At 42.0% G+C, this 18,808-nt stretch overlaps 1 long non-coding RNA gene across 2 annotated transcripts in view; it reads right to left on the bottom strand.

The window, feature by feature from the left end:
• LOC135973808 (uncharacterized) overlaps positions 1-18,808 on the bottom strand; it is a 142,524-nt gene that overhangs the window by 94,383 nt on the left and 29,333 nt on the right. The window contains exon 1 of one of the 2 annotated variants that reach the window (XR_010590827.1): positions 2,726-3,317. The exons of the other annotated variant lie outside the window; for it this stretch is intronic. This is a non-coding gene — a long non-coding RNA (uncharacterized LOC135973808). Of the gene's footprint in view, positions 1-2,725; positions 3,318-18,808 lie in introns of those variants that run through there. 2 annotated transcript variants of the gene reach the window in all.

Here is an 18,808-nt window from a genome sequence, read left to right as displayed (position 1 = left end):
GTCCTTAAGGGGAAAAACCACATTGGATAATTTTTGGTGCTTGCTCTCAGCCCAAACGAGGACTGCTCTGGAAAGTTTCTGTTCCACTTTTTTGAGATATGCATGTCCATATATATATATATATATATATTTTCCCCCACTAGTGAAAAACATTGTATGCATTTTATTTCAACTACTCTGCATCAGCTTCTAGTAAACATTTCTACTTTGCCATGAATTTAGGCCAAAGTAAGGGCAAGTACCTTTGTCATGTTTGAAGACATATGGTTTAAACATGTGTTATGAAATTGTGCAATTTTCTATTGTTTTTTTTAAATGCCGAGAGGTGGAATGGGACAGCTGTTACTCTTGCTAACCAGGGAAAATGCCTATTACATGAAATAAATATCACTGGCAGCACTGGTGCGTGATGTGTCTATACATAAAGAACACATCTTGAACTTTTAGTCTAAAATTACTTCTATTTTAGAGTATGGAAAACAGGTGAAAAAAAGTTAAATTTCTCTATGAGAGAGAAAAACAGACATCAGGCTCTTGTAACGGAATAAAAAGGCTCCTGGATGCAACATAAATGGAGAGATCTTCAAGTACCTACCTTGCATGGATTTCGGTGGGAGTTGGAGTATTCACCAGCATGATGGATCAGATCCTCAAAGGGATATGGTTTATTAAGCATAATTTGGGGGAGGAGGAAGAACTAAACAGGAGTGTCCTATAACGGTTTCTGGGTGGTGATGTAACAGGTATCTTGTTGCCTTCGTTACAATTCAAGAAAAAGGCGTTTGCCAGAAAGTAACCATTGAGAGCTGAATGTGGCCTCCAAGTTTATCAGCCTTCCATGCTTCAGTCTACCCAGGAAGTGCTGGACCTACAGTATTTTATGTCTAATTTTTCCAACATGTTGGAAAAGATGCTAGGAACAAAGGCATAACCGCCTTCAAAAGCGTGATCAGAAACACACACACTTCCATCACTTCAGTGCAAAAAATGTAGCATAAAAATAACTTACTGTAGGATGTTCTTCATTTAATCACATTAGCATGTTGGTTGAAACAGTATTTCTCTAAGCTGAAATGATTATCCTTATAGAAGAGGAAGTAAAGGTAGCTTTATAGAGCAAGTTACCAGGCACTGAAGGTGGTAATTCTTTGTGACGGTAAAGACCATCTACCTTCAGCATGTCTACATAACATTACTTACAAAAAGCTATAGTGAATCACACAGTTGCCTTCCATCCCGTCAAGCATACTATTGTCACTCTTCTGGTCTTTCAGGAAGAGCTGTAAGAAAAACATCTTCACAAAAGAAGAGCCTACGAAGCAGCCAGAAGAGTTTCTACTAAGATTGTTATTTATACATCTGTGGATCTATGGTGCCTCCAAGGGACTATAAACTCATCTTCTCTCTTAAATTACTCCCCCCATATACTGTAATGTAGTTCTAAAATGGTCACTGTTCTAATTTCACATTTTTCTGGCAGATGGTAGACAGTTTTATTTACAGATTTACAAACATTGCCTATTGCACTGGCCTGGGGACAACTTACAGCAATTAAAAACAAAAATAAAATGTACTAAATTTAAAATACCTTGCAGCAGGGATGATATCAGCTAAATAAAGGCCTGGCCAAAACAGGTCAATTGTGCATTGATTCCTTATATTTACCCAAGGAAAACTCTGGTCTATTGCCATAGAGAGTGAGTTCCAAAGGCATATTATTACACTCCTGAAAAAAGATTGCTTTACATAGTGTATTTATACTATACTTCACATCTGATTAGGGTGACCAGATAGCAAGTGTGAAAAATTGGGACAAGGGTGGTGGTGGGGGGGTGGGGAGTAGGTGTAGGCACCTATATAAGACAAAGCCTCAAATATCGGGACTGTCCCTATAAAATCAGGACATCTGGTCACCCCAGATTGGGTGCAAGATAATGTTATTCCTGTGGAGAGCTTTCACTCTCTGAACATTAGGTGGCCATATTTTTTTTCCACATCTGGGACATATTCACTATACGTTACAGCTCAATATCAAGTAGGATTTTTGATTCCTTTTATAGCCGAGTATGAAACTCTTTGCATTGAAGTATCCAAAACACAGTATTTGCATAGCGAGGCTTAGTCATCGTGCAGAGCAATATAAGTGAGCCTCAATGCTTGAAATGAAGTATGCAAATATGAATGGGGCCAAGAGGACACGCCAGAGAGGAGTCAGAAAGGCAAGGACCGAGATACTTAAGTGTAATTCATTGAATAATGTGCATAGCTGCCATTTTTAGTATCTGAAGTTACTGACTGTGACGATGCTGCCTGTGGGAGCCAGCTGAGGTCACTCTATTAGGGTGAACTACAAACAAAACGGGGCAGACAAACCCCAAAAGCTGGTGGATATTCCAATACTTAGATTTACCAAGCCAGCACAAAACAGCTCCTGTATTACCTCACTGGTTACTCAGAAGTCCAAACAACACAGTTCCCTTAAAATGCCCAGCCTCAGGCCTCCATCCAGACACACATGTCAGATATGATGATGATTACAGAAAATCTTATCTCATCATATAAAAGAAAAGGTTCTTCCAATCCCAAAGGATCAGCCACACACCCAGGTCCAATTATAATTTAGATCTTAACCAAAATACACGCTTATAGCTAATTCTTGTTAACTAAACTAAAATTTATTTAAAAAGAAAAGAAAGAGTGTTATACATAAGATCAATATACATACAGACTTGAATTCAATTCTTGAGGTTTAGATACATAGCAGAGATGAGCTTGTAGTTGCCAGTAGTCCTTTTAGATATAGTCCATAGGTTATAGTCCAATGTCCATATTCAGGGTGACTCCAGTCAGTGACTGGGGATCTCAATTCTTATGGCTTAAGGTTTCTCCCTCTTGAAACCCAGAGCAGATCTGAGATGAAGAAGGATTGTGCCCCAAGGTTTTTATACATTTCCAGCAGGCTTTTGGCCTGAGAAAACTATAGGCTTAACTTTCCTTCTCCCAAACATCATGGCAATTAGTACAGGGTAATTTATCCATTAAACAGTTCAGCTACAGGTTACCACAACCTTCAAAGAGACATATAGACAATAATACTATTTCCCTCAAGTGTCTTCCTAAATACTAATACTCCTTTTTTGATCTTTGAATCAAAGCTATAGTAATAGACAAGACTTGTTTGCTTACATCACAAGACCTGAGCAAACAGCTACCCTTCTATCTCTAACAATGCAGGCTTGCATTTCAAAGCTCTATTCATTTACACATCTTCCTAACTAGTCTCTAAAGTTCAGCCATGGGTCAGGTCAGTCTGTGAGTTAATTAACTCTTCCTGGCCCTGTCACCTTTCAATGAGCTATTATATTACACTCCTAACGTCACACTAACTGCCCAGCAAATATTGACTTGACTGCTTAATAATTGCACTTAGACACAAAACAGGCATAAAATACTCCCAGGGCCCTGAGAAAACAGTATTCCATTGAGTGTTTTTGCCAGTCTGCAGAACCCCATTGTTAAGAGAACTGTGAGTGGCAAAGCACCTCTCTGAGCAGCCCTCCAGGTGGCTCAGTGCTGCTCATGGCACTCAGCTGCACTCCAAAGGATTGAGATGTATAGTGCATTTCAGTTCAGCTTTCAAACTCCAGCAAGTTAAACGCTGCCACAGTGCTTTATAAACAAAAGAAGTAGAATAGTTTATAATAATCACTTATACTTTATAGCTTGCAGTTGTATAGCAGCTTTCTTGATAGGATCATAAAGCACTTTACAAACAAACTGAGCAGACTTCATAACATCCCTGGTGACAGGTCAGCATTAACACCATTTCAGGGATGGGAGCTTGTGTGATTTGCCATATATCAAAAGGTGAGACAGCAACGGAGTTAGGGGAAAAAAAACCAAACCAAACCAGGAGACCGGACTCCCTGTTCTGCCCACTAGAATAATTTACCTCAGCAGTGGAGGGAAACAGTTTCCAAAAACCTTTGCAATGTTCCTGTACTAATGCCAAATGGGGGTGTGATTGTTTCCTTAGCTGGCCAGACTCACATGAAAAAAAAAAAAAAAAGTGGGTTTGAGCTGCCAGCCAGTCATCAGTGAAAGTGCCCTTTTAACAGGCTTTTTAAACTCCAGGGTTGCATAGAGGGGTGCACATGGCCCTTTTTGTCATTTTCCTTGAACGTGTTAAGCACAAAAGGTGTGTTGTATAGTATAGAATAAAAATAAATTGTGACTCGCCATGAGATTTCCTATTATTCACCTCTCTCAGATATATTTTAGATTTCATCTACCATCAGTTCCTTATAAACTTACATACAAACTGATTATTTGCAGGAACAAAAGTGCTCTCTAGGTTTCTTGGATGATTTAGTCCTTGATGTCTTTTCTTGAATATTGATGGCCATTCCTTAAATAGGAGCAGAGGAACCACAAGACTATGTAAATTTCCCACTCGTTGGCCTATACATATTGTCCCAGATGATGTTTTGACTGGGGGCAGGGGAGGAGTTTAGCGTGAGCGCTTAAGAAGCATAAACTTACAGCTAGGGTTCAAAATCAGCAGCCTAACCTGGGCATCCCAGCTGAATTGTGTTCAGAGCGAGGAGCCTACATGTTTTGCCAGCAAGGCATATGTTTCCTGAAAGCTGCCAGGAATGCAAAGCAGTGCTAGACGAGTCTGGACTGATCTCAGGATAAATGCAAGAAGCAATGAAGAAAAGGCCCCATCTGCGTGGCAGACAGACAACATTTGTCTGACAAAGGAACTGTTGCAAGCGTTCAGATTAACAGTGGTCCCAAAAGCACTGCTGGTTCTAAGGAACACTTCAGCTCCAAACAGTGAGGAAATACTGCTTGGCTGAATTAGCTTTAGAATTTTGTGTCAGTTTGACCCGCTTCCCCTATTTCTAAAATCAAACATTTTCAGATGCGGAGTAAGGGCCAAGTCCTGGACCTAGCCAGTGGACAGCCTACTGAAAAAGACCAAAACAACCCCCCCCCCCACACACACACACACATTCTCCTGCAAATATTTTCATCCACTTCTTCTAGAAAGCCTTTATCCAGATTGTCACCTTAACTACTACACTCCCCTTCTCTTGGCTCCTAGACGGCCCACTTCCTTACCTTTCACTCAAATCATCTGCTTTGCCCCCCACCCCATCACATCAGCCTTTTTTTCCCCAAACCCCTCCACTGACTTCCCCCAACCTTCCACTTAACACTTAAGTCCATCCTTGCCTTCAAGACTCTACATAGCTTAGCTGCCTCTTCTCAGTTCTTTCCACTGTGCAGCTTGCTACCTGTGTGATGTCCACGCTGACTGACCAGATGTTCCATTCACATCCTCTCATTCAGCTCCTAACCGTCTGCCCCACAACCCCTTGTATCCCAAACAAGGTCCTTGACCGATCTCCCTCCTTCCTTCAAATCCATTCCTAAAGCACAAATTCCTCCATCTTGCCTATTAATCTGAATTCTGAGTCTGATTTGTAGTCTATCTTTATATAGGTAACTTTGGCAGAAGCTCAGTCTACTCCATGTTCAGTACAACTCAAAACATATTGTCAGCACTCAAATAAATAACATGCAATGTACCAGTCAAAGGATATTGCTGGAAGGATTTTTTTGTTTCGTTTTTTCTGGGTTTTTTTTTTTTTTTGCATTTAGGCACAGGCCTGAATATGACAACATCTCAGTGTTGTTAACTCCAAAAATCAAGATCCAGGTCTTAAAAAAAATCATAAGATTAGCATTAAAATCAAGAGATTTTTAATAACAAATTTGGAGTATTATCTTTCCTTCTGTTTTTTGAGCCTTTAGATTACATTCAAGTCATGTTTTCTACCTTTTTTCTGCAACTTTTTGGACATTAAAAACATACTTTTTTAACGGAAATGGAGATGCTCATGACTCCAGGAGCTGGGGCTTTAAGAAAAACACCTAATATTGCAAGACTCACAATAAAATTGCAAGTATTGGCGACACTTGTGCCTGCAGTCATGATAGTGCACTGACTTCTCAGTAGGAATAAAATCCTAAAAGTAATACCTATAAACTTTGTTAACACTGTCAATTTATGCCTTTTTTTTTTTGGAGTTGCCTATATGTTCTCTAAAGACAGTTTGATTCTTGTTCAGAGAAGGGTTTATATTGTGCCCACCTAGTTTTCACATCATCTGTGAAAATAATTTCCATTGTGTAACACACTGGGCCAAATCCTGCCCACAGCTGTTTGTGGCATCTCCTAGTTAAGTCAACGGGATTTACAAACATGTGGCTGAGGGCAGATTTTGGTCGAGTGATGTTGCAGTGTCTCATGCAGCACCCAATTCTCCCTCGGGTACTTATGTGCAGATTCCACTGACTTCAGCGGAGGTCAAACCTGTAGGGTCCCATTTTCCACAGCGCTTTTTTCTGGAAGACAAGAGGATTAGCAAAATGCTGGAGTTTACATTGGATTTCAGTAGAAGTAGGAGCCTCAGTGCTGTGGTCTGCTAATAGAGAGCCTTATAAAGAGGCAATGTTACATATGGATACAGTCATTGCACAATCCTATACCAAGCTAGTGCATTTTTAGAAAGTATGCAGTGTAAAATAAGAATCTGTCCAATATACAACTTCTAGTCCTCTGACAATATACCTAGCCAAAATTCCTTGGAAATGACTGAATTACTGGCTTTCAAATATTTTTTAAACGTGTGTGTTTGTGTAGCTCTGGAACAGGCCTGCTATTCCTTGGAATTTAATTATTTAAATGTGAAAGCTACAGGAATGATACTACATGGTAGAGCAGCAGGATTGTTTCGTGGTTAGCATTAACTGTACAGTTGCCTATTTATAAGGGTATTGATACAGCAGGAAAAATCTCTCTGAAAATGAGTCCAAAATTATCACTCACAGGTCCCATTTAATCTCCGATGAGTAAATCCCGTTATATACTTTGACATTACTAAGAGATAACTACTATGATAATATTTATACCTACCTCTTATATGGCACTTTTCATCTGTAGCTCTCCAAGTGTACTACAAAGGCGGTCAGTAGCATTATTTCTATTTTACAAATTGGGAAACTGAGGCACACAACAGTGAAGTAACTTGCCCAAGGTCACCCATCAGACCAGTGGCAAAGCTGGAAATAGAACCCAGATCAAGTGCTAATTTGTCTTTACAAACCATGAGATAAATGGAATTGTATTCGTCTCCCACATTCTAGGCCTATGTTGCCATTTGAAAGATGTCAATGATTGGCATATCTATCGGTGGTGCTAGCTGGCATATTTATCACTTCACTGAATCTATTTGAGGGTGTCTGTATTTGCTGGGTGCAGATTGTGTTTTTGGCTGGCAATGTCACTATTTGAACTGACAATATTTGTGAACTAACAAGTCAAGTAGCTAGTTTGGAAAATTAATTTTTGGTAGGGCATTTTGACTCAGTTTTGAATTTTGTTAGCACAATTACAGCCCATCCCTGCAGTCCTTACTCCTAGAAAACACCCACCGATTTCAAACAATGGAAGTTTTGTATGAGTAAGGTCCACTATAGCTCTTATTAACAACCCGTGGACTGGTGGCCTGTTTCACATTTCTAGTACATTGACTTGCTTGAAGTTGTTCTCTTCTGTATTTTGTTTGCAAAGCTGACAGAGGGCTGGGTTGCTACTGAAATTACTTTGGCAGCATGCAAACAAGTGTACAGGTTTATTTGCAGTGTATGAGGACCTTGACATACTGTACTTTAAAGGACCGCACACTTTACTTTTATCAGTTTGTCTCTAATCTTTGCCAATTTCTTTTCCCTCTTTCCCCAAACAAAGGTAGGATTGTCAAATGTTAACACAACAGAATCTTAACATCTCGATCCAGTTACTCAGTATATTTAATTTGTCATCATCTGCACGATCACTGAATGAAAAAGAAAATATATATATATATAAAAAAAGTCATCAAGGGCCAAAAAAGAATAGCCTGCAATGCAGACACTCAGACCTAATAGATGCTTTTATCTTTTTAAGTCATTCTCAGAAATACTGCCTCCAAAAAGCTGTGCCTCTAAGAATGAGATCATTGCACTAGCAAATAGCTTTGTCCGATCCAGTAATAACATTTTCAGAGGTAACGCTTTAGTTTGTCTTGGCGGTTTGTGTTAGAAGTTTTACCGGCTTTCTTAAAGTAATTACAGCATTAATACAAAAGGGGCACTTTGCACGAGAACACACACGATCCATCCCTTTCATTTTAACGTCACCTTGGTAGATCTGCATGACAAGTAAAAGGAAAAGTAGGAGAACTATATTAATTGCTGCATTGTGTTAATCTATTTGGCTGGGGATAATACCTCCCTGCTCTGATGTCCCTTTCTACAGATCCTGTAGGCATCCATGTCCTGTAGGGGGAGGGACTGGAATAGCAGGTAGCTTGTAGGTGCAGGACGCAGTAGAGAGTGGAGGAAGAACTGCAGCAAATATCAACTCCCCTACTCCAACCTTTAATAGGCTTGCTAGCCTTTCTCACAGCCACACCCTTATTAGGCTCAGCAGATTTTCCCGAGCCTAAATGAGGTTTTCAGCCCCCTTGAACCTAAAGAGCGGGGACACTAATGATCCTATTTAAACTCATCAGTTTATTGGGGACAAAGTTGCTAAAATTGGGGGGTGGAAAGGTTAGAAAGTTTGTCCACAAAGGCCACATTAAGGCTTGTAGATGGGCAGGGGCCAAGGAGACTCCCCACAGGACTCCAAGGGTCCATGGGGATCATGGCAAAGACCCTCCTAACACCTGCAGTAGGGGAGGGGAAGGCAAGAGACCGCTGCTGAGACTCTTAAGGCACCAAATGACTGATGCACCCACTCAGGTGGAGTTGTGTGTCTTTGCAGCTCCCGTCACGTGGACCTCTGGAGATCTGCAGGAAGGGAGGGGGAAAAGAATGAAAGAGACAGACAATGAATAAGTCCAGTAAACATTGCAGCTTTTCAAAGCCGTGAGGGTGATGGTAGCACTGCTGTAGGCATTAGGTAGAATGATTGAGAGTGTGCCACTTTATTAGGATGTAACTTAATTACCAGCACCTTGACTGTGTGAAATGAACATTGAAAAAAGAAGAAACAGAAAGACACAGAAATGAAAGGAAATGAGAAAGGATAGTAAGACAGAGTCAGGGGTTACTAATTGCAAAGCCAATAACTTGAGCTGGGGACCTACAATAAAGTGTTTTCGTATGGGGCTTTTATGGTGTGCTTTGGGCTGCAATCCCCGTGGGGACTGGGAGAGTAAGTTAGGCTCTCCCACTAAGGCAGTCATTTTTTGACTCTACATTTCAGAAAGCGTCAAAGGAAGGCCACTTACAAAGTCAGATTTAAATTAGTAACATCAGGCCTATAAATCTAAAAATCTCCATTATGCAAAATCATCCTAAAAAAAAAACCTTGTGCCAGTATTTAGCCTAAGCCAACAGGTCAAACAATGAGAGTTTAATTGTAATAATATATTATGCATTTTTAAAGTTTGATTCAACAAGGTTATTAAAAGACAGTCTAAGTTTTTTATAAACTGAAAGATGAAATAAGGATAAGACAATAGCTCTGATGAGGTCAACACGGGATGATAAAATCCTTTGTTTTTCAGCAGAGCAGTTATTTTGTTTAGTGGTAGCTAAACACCCCAAATTTAGTGTGTGTTAATATAGGTCCATTGTTAATAAAAAATAAATTGATGAATTTTTAGAATATTTTTAATTGAAACAAATGGCTGTTTAGTTTAAAACATTGTTTCCTGAAACTATTCTATTTTTCTTGGTCAAGCTACATTAAATAAAAGAGGAAATAAAGAACAAAAAATGGTGAAATGCAAGTTGAGTTTCTTATAGTCTACTTTTAATAAATTATTACTAACAACAGTTTATTTTTACCTGAGTCTATTTGTAAAGAGCTAGCAAGTCCTCAAAAAATTAAACCAAAAATTAAACCCAGAAAAATAACAATAGTAATAAAAAGATACTGAGAGACAGAGAGTATGACTACAACAGTCAAACACAAAGGAGAGTATTCTGGGAAAGGCTCCTATCAAAGGGAAGGCTGAAGTGCAAGCTCAGTCATTGCTATGGGTTTCAAAGAAGCAGTAGACTAACCAGGTAACTATTAAAAAAACAGTAATGGTAAATTTTAAGCCATAGGAGTATAAGGTATTTTGAATTTTTGTAAGTAATTTTTTTCTTTTATACACTTCGTGGTGTACCTTCCAGTGGCGGTATCCTATACATCAAAAATGAGGGTTCCTTTAATTACTAATTCTTGTCCAGGATTGGAGTAATTGTACAAATACTTCAACAGACAACGGGGAGAAAATAAGTGGGGTTCTAGATTTGTGTGTTAGAGTAACAGGATCATGTAGTAAAATCTCACTGCTTCCTCCTCAGAAATGAGTATCGTGAAATTATCTATGGAACCAAGAGAAGGAAACTTTATAAAAAGATAAGTAAATATTTATTTTGTAAAAAGCAGAAAAATATTGCTACTATAATTGTAATGGAAAAACAATAACTAATTAACTTTTAATATTATAATCAAGTCCTAGCCTATCACTTATTTTTCATCAGCAATTGAAGTGACACAAAAAAAGCTTATGGCTTAAATTTTCAAATCTGGGTGGCTAATTAAGGCTTCCATACCCATATTTACGTCCCAGTCCTGAAATCATTTATGTCAGCCAAGGCAGTCATACCCAGTACATTTGTAAACCTTCATGTAAAACCAGTCATTTGGCTCATGAAAGAGGGTGTGGGGGGAGGGGGAGGATGCATCTGGCTCTCAGCCTCTGCACAGTGCATTAGAAGTTCAGACTCTTGAGAGTAATAGGGAAAAATGCTTCCTTCAAATATGAATAAAGCATTTAGGTCTCAGAGTTTATACCAAAAAGGATCATCATGGTCATCTAGTCTGACTTTCCGCACATTGCAGGCCACAGAACCTCACTCACCCACCCAACCCTGTAATCGTAGGCGCCAACTTCTCCTAGGGCCGGTGGGTGCTCGCGCCCCCATGCCCCTGGCCATACCCTGACTCCACCCCTGCCCTATCGCCTCCCATCCATGCCCCCCCATTCCAACCCCTTCCCCAAAGTTCCCACCCCAACTCCGCACCCTCCCTGCCCCTATTGGACTTCTTCCTCAAATCCCCGCCCCAGCCTTGCCTCTTCCCCACCTCCCCTGAGCGCACCGCATTCCTGCTCCTCCCCCATCCCTCCCACAGCTTGTTACGCCGCGAAACAGCTGTTTCACAGTGGGAAGCACTGGGAGGAAAAGCGGGGATGGCGCGCTCAGGGGAGGAGGTGGAGGCAAGCTGGGGTGCGGAGCTTGGCTGCCGGTGGGTGCAGAGCACCCACCAATTTTTCCCCGGGGGTACTCCAGCCCTGGAGCACCCACAGAGTCGGCACCTATGCCTGTAATAGACCCCTAATCTCTGACTGACTCACTGAAGTCCTCAGATCGTAATCTAAAGACTGCAAGTTACAGAGAATCCATCTTTTACTCTAGTTCAAACCAGCAAGTAACTCATGCTGCAGAGGAAGGTGAAAAAACCCAGGGTCTCTGCCAATCTGACCTGGGGGAAAATTCCTTCCTGACCCCAAATATGGGGATCGGTTAGACCCTGAGCATGTCTGGCTGGTGGATCTCGCTGACATCTGGGAAAGAATTCACTGTAGTGACTCAGAGCCCTCCCATCTAGTGTCCTGGCCATTGGAGGTATTTACTACTAGCAGTTACAAATGGGCAATCTCATTGTACCTTTGCTTTTTGAGGGAGCTGGAAGTAGAATGATCCATCCAGTACACTGTGTTATCAAACCAGCTGAAGGGACTTCAAGACATGCTATTAGAAATAAGATCTTCCAAAAGGGAGTTTTATACAGGTGTGTTAAAACAGTAAGTTATGACTTAATGTGGATATATAGAATGTGCTTTAAAGATTTTACAGACAGAGGTGGAAGATTACACAGAAGTTAATTAACATACTGCTGTGGTGAAGCTTGTTAACTAATAGTGGCACAGTGACAATAAACAATTATGACAATGAACCATGCCTCTCCCAAAAGACTGAATGGGAAATTTTGGTAGATTGGATACAAGTATCTAGGGTTAAAACTGCTGCTCATATTAGAGGTGCCTTGGTATCTTCAATTACCACAAGTTCTCAGGATCTTGGTCTTAAATATCCTCTACAAGATAAATCTATCATCTGTACCCTAACACCATGCTGTCTAAGCTGACTCTTGTTCACTAGTGCAGTGGAAAAAACACACTGGCTGGTCTACACTAGTGCTCCCACTGATGGAAATACAGTCTTGCTAGATTAATAAGAGAAGAACTGCACACGTCTGTGTAGTCAAACCAAGAGAAAGTGTCAGTCACTGCATCCTTCATCAACTACACTGGGTCCTTGCAGTCCTTGGGTTGATAAGCTCACCAGGGTCTCCAGTCCAGCCCAGGCCTGGAGAACTTGTGACCTGTGGTAGAACCATTGAACAAGGTATGTTTTCAGTGAGAAGCCTGAACTCATCTGGCAGAATATTAACATCTAGAAGCATCTAATTTCTAGCTAAAAAAAATGAGTAAGTAAACGATAAGAGAACCAAAAATATATGGAAGTGATGAGCAAGAAATAAACTGATTATGCTTATTGGCAAGATTAAGCCATTTATCCTACAGTGAAGGGAAGAAAGAATGTACTAAAAAGTAATGTGTGTGTGGGGTGGGAGGGGGGCATTAAACAGACTAACTTATCCCTTTTCTAGTCACAATTCACAGCCAGAAATACTTCATTAAAACCACTATGCTTTTTTAAAAAAAAACATTCTCTCTGAAATGGTTTGGTATGTATCAAAAGCATGGTTTAAATGACTTAATTTCCAGCTCTTCAGCCCAAGCAGTCAGCTGTTCACACTTATGCTGGCAAGTACAGCCTTGAAATGAGGGACTGATTTTATTCCCTGTCCCCTTTCAAAATACAGAGGCCCAGCCTCCACTGCTCTTATCCCACAGTTCCAGCTTTTCCCTTCTATTTACCTCTGCAGTCTGCTTCTTCAGGCTCAAGGATATAAGCAACTACCTCTAGATCCACTAGCTAATAATATTCTTTACTCAGGCTAGCAACAATGCAGTTATTGAAAACATGTTTGTCCTCCCTATTGACAAAGGATGCAATCACTTCAGGTCTCTGCCAACTTCCTCCTACCTAGTAACTTGGAATACATGACTGTACAAAACCTGACGTTTTGAATACAGGGACTGTGTAGGAAGACGCCAGTTCAGGACACTACATTTTTTGGTGAATCACACTGAAGTGACTCATGGACAAACACATTCTAATTTCTTTAGTAGCTAAAGCTAGTAGCAAATCATAAGCGGAACACACACGGTGAGGGAGGATTGCCTGTGTCTGAACTCTAAGTTACTCACAGTGCCCTATAGCAGTGGCTCTCAGCCTTTCCGGAGTACTGTGCCCCTTGCAGGAGTTGGATTAGTCTTGCCTACCCCCAAGTTTCACCTCACTTAAAACTACTTGCTTACAAAAATCAGACAAAAATACAAAAGTGCCACAGCACACGATTACTGAAGAAATGCTTTGTTTCTCATTTTTACCATGTAATTGTAAATCAATTGGAATATAAATAGTGTACTTACATTTTAATGTAGAGCATATACAGCAGTATAACAAATCATTGTCTGTATGAAATTTTAGTTTGTACAGACTTCTCGAGTGCTTTTTATGTAGCCTGTTGTAAAACTAGGCAAATATTTAGATGAATTGATGTACCCCCTGGAAGACCTGTGTACCCCCAGGGGTACATATACCCCTGGTTGAGAGCCAGTGCCTTGTATGTATAATGATCAATAGAGCCCTGGCTTCTCTCTGACTATAAGAGATAAGAGACATTCTGAATTCTTGTCTCCTATTTCCTACATTTAAACATGAAACACAAGGACCTAGCTACTTAGGGTTCCAGACAGGTGCCGATTTCGTACACAAAATGCCTCAAGTGAAAGGAACCCAATATTCAAAACTTGAGTAAATCCCTACTCAGGTAATTGGGCTGTTAGTATATGGTCTCTGGCTTGTATCCATTTTCTATACTTCCCCAAATTAGAGCAAGTCAGTAGGTTATATGCCAAACCAACTAAGCAAGCCAAACTTGATTCCTTAATAAGCAACAGAGGGTCTTGTGGCTTTTTACAGATTCAGACTAACACGGCTACCCCTCTGATACTTGATTCCTTAATGCGTGCAATAAATAAAATGTTACCCTTTCCAGGGACCAACTTGATGCAGGATTGCTCTTGGCCTAGATGGCCTTTTACTTTGTATCCCAAAAGAGCAGTATAGCCTTCCCTAATGTAGGTGACCCTCTTTCAATAAAAGTAATACCAAATACTCAGTACAGGAATCTGACATACCATCAGTTTGAAGGAAAAATGAAAGCATATAACAAACAGACCTAGGTTGTATCAATCTGAATAGGAAAGCAGTTATCTCCAGTTTTGAGACTAGAGTTTTGGTTTAATACAAGAAAAGTGGCTCAAGCAATACCCCTAAATGCTCATATTATAATTTGTTGTATTAGTAGCAGAATTTCCTAGTGTCATGCCTGTGACAATTGAGGATACTAATATTCTGACTTGTATGTCCGAAAGGATGGAAGTACCTTTTCCTATTCAGGTCCTACTTGGAAGCAGATACTGGAGCTCCTACTTGTTCTTAATCATATCTTGATCCACCTTCACCGAAGGGGAAAGCAGAGAAGATGGAGTGGTGTATGGTGGTAAGTTAGCACTTTTCCCTGTTGGACAGAGACCCAATGATCTTGATACCAAGATGGGATGTTAGAAGTAGGCATGCTATTTGAAGTACAGGAAGAATGACTTTAATACTGCCAACAGGACACTATGATTAGTCTTATGCCCAAATATGTGTAGAAGCCAAGTTGCATGGAGAGGCAAGGGTAAGATATTGTACCTTATTGTTGAATATTGCAGAGTTAAATAGACAAAAGAAGCCTTTCATGAGCATACATAATAAAGAAAACTCCAAAAACTAGCTGCGGCTACAATACAGTCATCATTTTCAATGCTCCAAGTTAAGGGCTAGCTTTAGCCTGGATTTCACCTCTTCTGGATTTGAACTTTCCTAGTGGATTCTCATTAATGAGATGTAACCATTTAGAGAAGATTGAGGAGAAAGTGTTAATTGAACCATGGTAAAAAGTCTGTACTCCATGGATTCACTGTATATAACTCTGACACTCATGACATTTTGAATATACACTATGTCCAGGAAATATCTTCAGATTTGCTTAAAATTTTAGTTGGGAAAGTGACTCTTGTACAGCAACACTGGTATCTCTCCTTGTGCTGTTTGGCAGTTGGCATTACCTGGAGGGAAAAAACAATTATTTAAAACATGGCACAAAAGTAGTAGTCACCAGGTTAATGGTATGGTTACAGGAGTCATCACCCCATCTACTAGGTGAAAGGTTCTGTGCATGAAAGGAAGCACTGGTGCTTACTGATGAAAGCAAGAGATGGTACATCAGAAAACCTGGGTTCTGTACCCCACTCTACCACTCACTTGTGGTGATCTTATGAGTCACTTGAGCAAACTATGCTTCACTGTCTCTAACAGTCAACTGGAGATAACATTTCCCTACCAGTAATGTACTCGGAGGTGCTCTGATTGAAGGCACTACAATGGCCAACTATTTAGTGGACACTCTAATACACCCATCAGAATTAAGATATTTCTTGGTGAAATGTCTGAGCCAAGGAACAAATCCTAAAAGCTGATAGAGGGGCTTGGCTCACTTTAACTGTGAATAGTACTGTTCAACATGGTTACAAAGCACCTAACATCCATATATTCCCCACAAGCTTTACAAATCATAGAATCATAGACTATTAGGGTTGGAAGAGACCTCATGAGGTCATCAAGTCCAATCCCCTGCTCAAAGCAGGACCAATATCAACTAAATCATCCCAGCCAGGGCTTTGTCAAGCCAGGCCTTAAAAACCTCTAAGGATGGAGATTCCACCACCTCCCTAGGTAACTCATTCCAGTGCTTCACCACCCTCCTAGTGAAATAGTGTTTCCTAATATCCAACCTAGACCTCCCCCACTGCAACTTCAGACCATTGCTTCTTGTTCTGTCATCTGCCACCACTGAGAACAGCCTAGCTCCATCCTCTTTGGAACCCCCGTTCAGGTAGTTGAAGGCTGTTATCAAATCCCCCCTCACTCATCTCTTCTGCAGACTAAATAACCCCAGTTCTCTCAGCCTCTCCTCGTACGTCATGTGCTGTAGCCCCCTAATCATTTTCACTGCCTTCCGCTGGACTCTCTCTAATTTGTCCACATCCTTTCTGTAGTGGGGGGGACCAAAACTGGAAGCAATACTGCAGGTGTGGCCTCCCCAGTGCTGAATAGAGGGTAATAATCACTTCCCTCAATCTGCTGGCAATGCTCCTACTAATAGATCCTGTAGTGAGGCGGTGGGACACCCCACAGTCCTGCTGAGGGCCGAACCTCCCCTAATCCCAACGTGGGTGGAGCCATCGGGTCCGGAGCCCGCCCCTCTGAGGTCACCGCCCCGACCTGAAAGTATAAAGGCCCGCTTGCAGAGCTCAGTGGAGCCCAGGCCGGCGGAGAGAGCAGACGTCCGTGGCCGAGCTCCCGCTTGGGAAACAGCCACAGGCCGCGACCAGCCTGCTGACTCACCGGGCCAGTCGAGCCTACCTCTTGCCAGGTACCCCGAGGAGGAGCCGAGCCTGCCCTCTGCTACCTACCCAGAGGAGCCAATGCTGGTGGAGAGCACCGACGTCACTAAGACGGCCCAGGTACCATACGAGGGGGAGTGTGGAAGTAGCCCGGGGGCAGCCGACCCTAGTCTGGCTGCTGCACTGCCAGAGCCGATGTCAGTGTGTTGCGGCCAGGATCCCCACTGACAGCAGCAAGTTTCTGTCGCTGCTAGGGCCCCGGGCTGGGACGCAGTGGAGTGGGAGGGCCTGCGTCCCCCCTGCCACCCACTCCTTGGGTGGCAGACTCCCCCTGTTTCCCCTGGCCTAGAGAGGCTGGGTACCTGATTGACTATTTGTTTGCTGCCCCGCCCTGACCTAGGGCCTGGGCTGCCCCAAACTGACCCAGCCCCTGCTTAAGGGCCTGGGTCCCTGACAGACTAGTTGCTTGCTGCCCCGCCCTAACTTAGGGCCTGGGCTGCTATAGACTTTGCCTCAGCCCTTGCTTAAGGGCCTGGGTTTCGGACCTCTTGACTCAGCCCCTGCTTATGGGCCTGAGCCCCTAACCGTGTGCCTGTCGTCCCAGACTGCTGCTGGACCAGAGCAAGGCGGTGGGACACCCCACAGCCCCGCTGAGGGCCGAACCTCGGCCCAAACCTACTACACATCCCAATATGCCGTTGGCCTTTTTAGCAACAAGGGCACACTGCTGACTCATATCCAGCTTCACGTCCACTGTAATCCCCAGGTCCTTTTCTGCGGAACTGATGCTCAGCCAGTCGGTCCCCAGCCTGTAGCGGTGCATGGGATTCTTTCTTCCTAAGTGCAGAACTCTGCACTTGTCCTTGTTGAACCTCATCAGATTTCTTTTGACTCAATCCTCCAATTTGTCTAGGTCACTCTGGATCCTATCCCTACCCTCCAGCGTATCTACCTCTCCCCCCAGTTTAGTGTCATCTGCAAACTTGCTGAAGGTGCAATTAATCCCATCATCCAGATCATTAATGAAGATGTTGAACAAAACCAGCCCCATTGATCACTATCTGTTGAGCCTGACAATCTAGTCAGCTTTCTATCCACCATTAATTCTTACCTCATTTTTGAGAGGCAGGTGAACAATCCCAACTTGAAACGGAGACATGGAGAATAAGTGTCTTCCCCAAAGGTTGCAGAGAAGTAACAGAGCTGGGGATAGCACACAGGCGTTTTAACTTCCAGTCCCTTGCTCTAACCATTAGAGGTGCTTCCTCTTTGTGGATGCTTTCAAGCACCGTAACAGTCAGACAGCACATAAATACTAAGTATTGCAGGAGCTGCTCCTTTGGGCAATAGTGGCAAAATATCATTTAAGATATAAAAAGGTCATTAGGGTTGACATAATTGAGCAATCACTGATAGGTGGTTGCTCAATGGATCTGTCACTATGATTTATTATGCTGCTTGTTTGCTTTAAATAAAACTGTAAACTTTACCCCAGGGAATTTTTTCCTAAAATGGAATATGGATGATGCTTCAGTTTTTGGAAGAAAAAAAAAAACAGTATCCACGTATGCAGTGTTGGTGGACCTGCATTGGTCCCAGGATATGAGAGAGACAAAGGTGGGAAAAGTTATTGGACCAACTTTTGTTGGTGAAAGAGAGAGGAGATTTTGAGGACCTGAAGAAGGGCTCTGTGTAACTCGAAAGCTTCTCTCTCTCACGAGCAGAAGTTGGTGCAATAAAAGATATTATCTCACCTGCCTTGTTTCTCAGAACCTGTGGACTCTCAGAAAAATAAAATTATATAGCTCCAGAGACATGAGGTAACAGAGTTCCACTTTAACCTCACTGCGTGGGACCAGACTGCAACCTGACGGACACCCCATATCAGTAGGGGGAGGAAGCCAGGGATAAATGAGCACATGGTAGCCTATAGTGTTGTACAAGACAGTCTTGCACCAATGCTATTTCAGTTCTTCTTCCCCCTCACTTGGGGGCAGGAGCAACTGATACAACTGCAGCTTCTTCACTCAGGGCCCTCTGCT

This window comes from Chrysemys picta, chromosome 10, assembly GCF_011386835.1.
Source record: "Chrysemys picta bellii isolate R12L10 chromosome 10, ASM1138683v2, whole genome shotgun sequence".
In the NCBI taxonomy this organism is placed as follows: domain Eukaryota; kingdom Metazoa; phylum Chordata; order Testudines; family Emydidae; genus Chrysemys; species Chrysemys picta.
The sequence above is the reverse complement of the archived record's forward strand: the minus strand, read 5'-3'. Positions and strand labels throughout refer to the sequence as shown.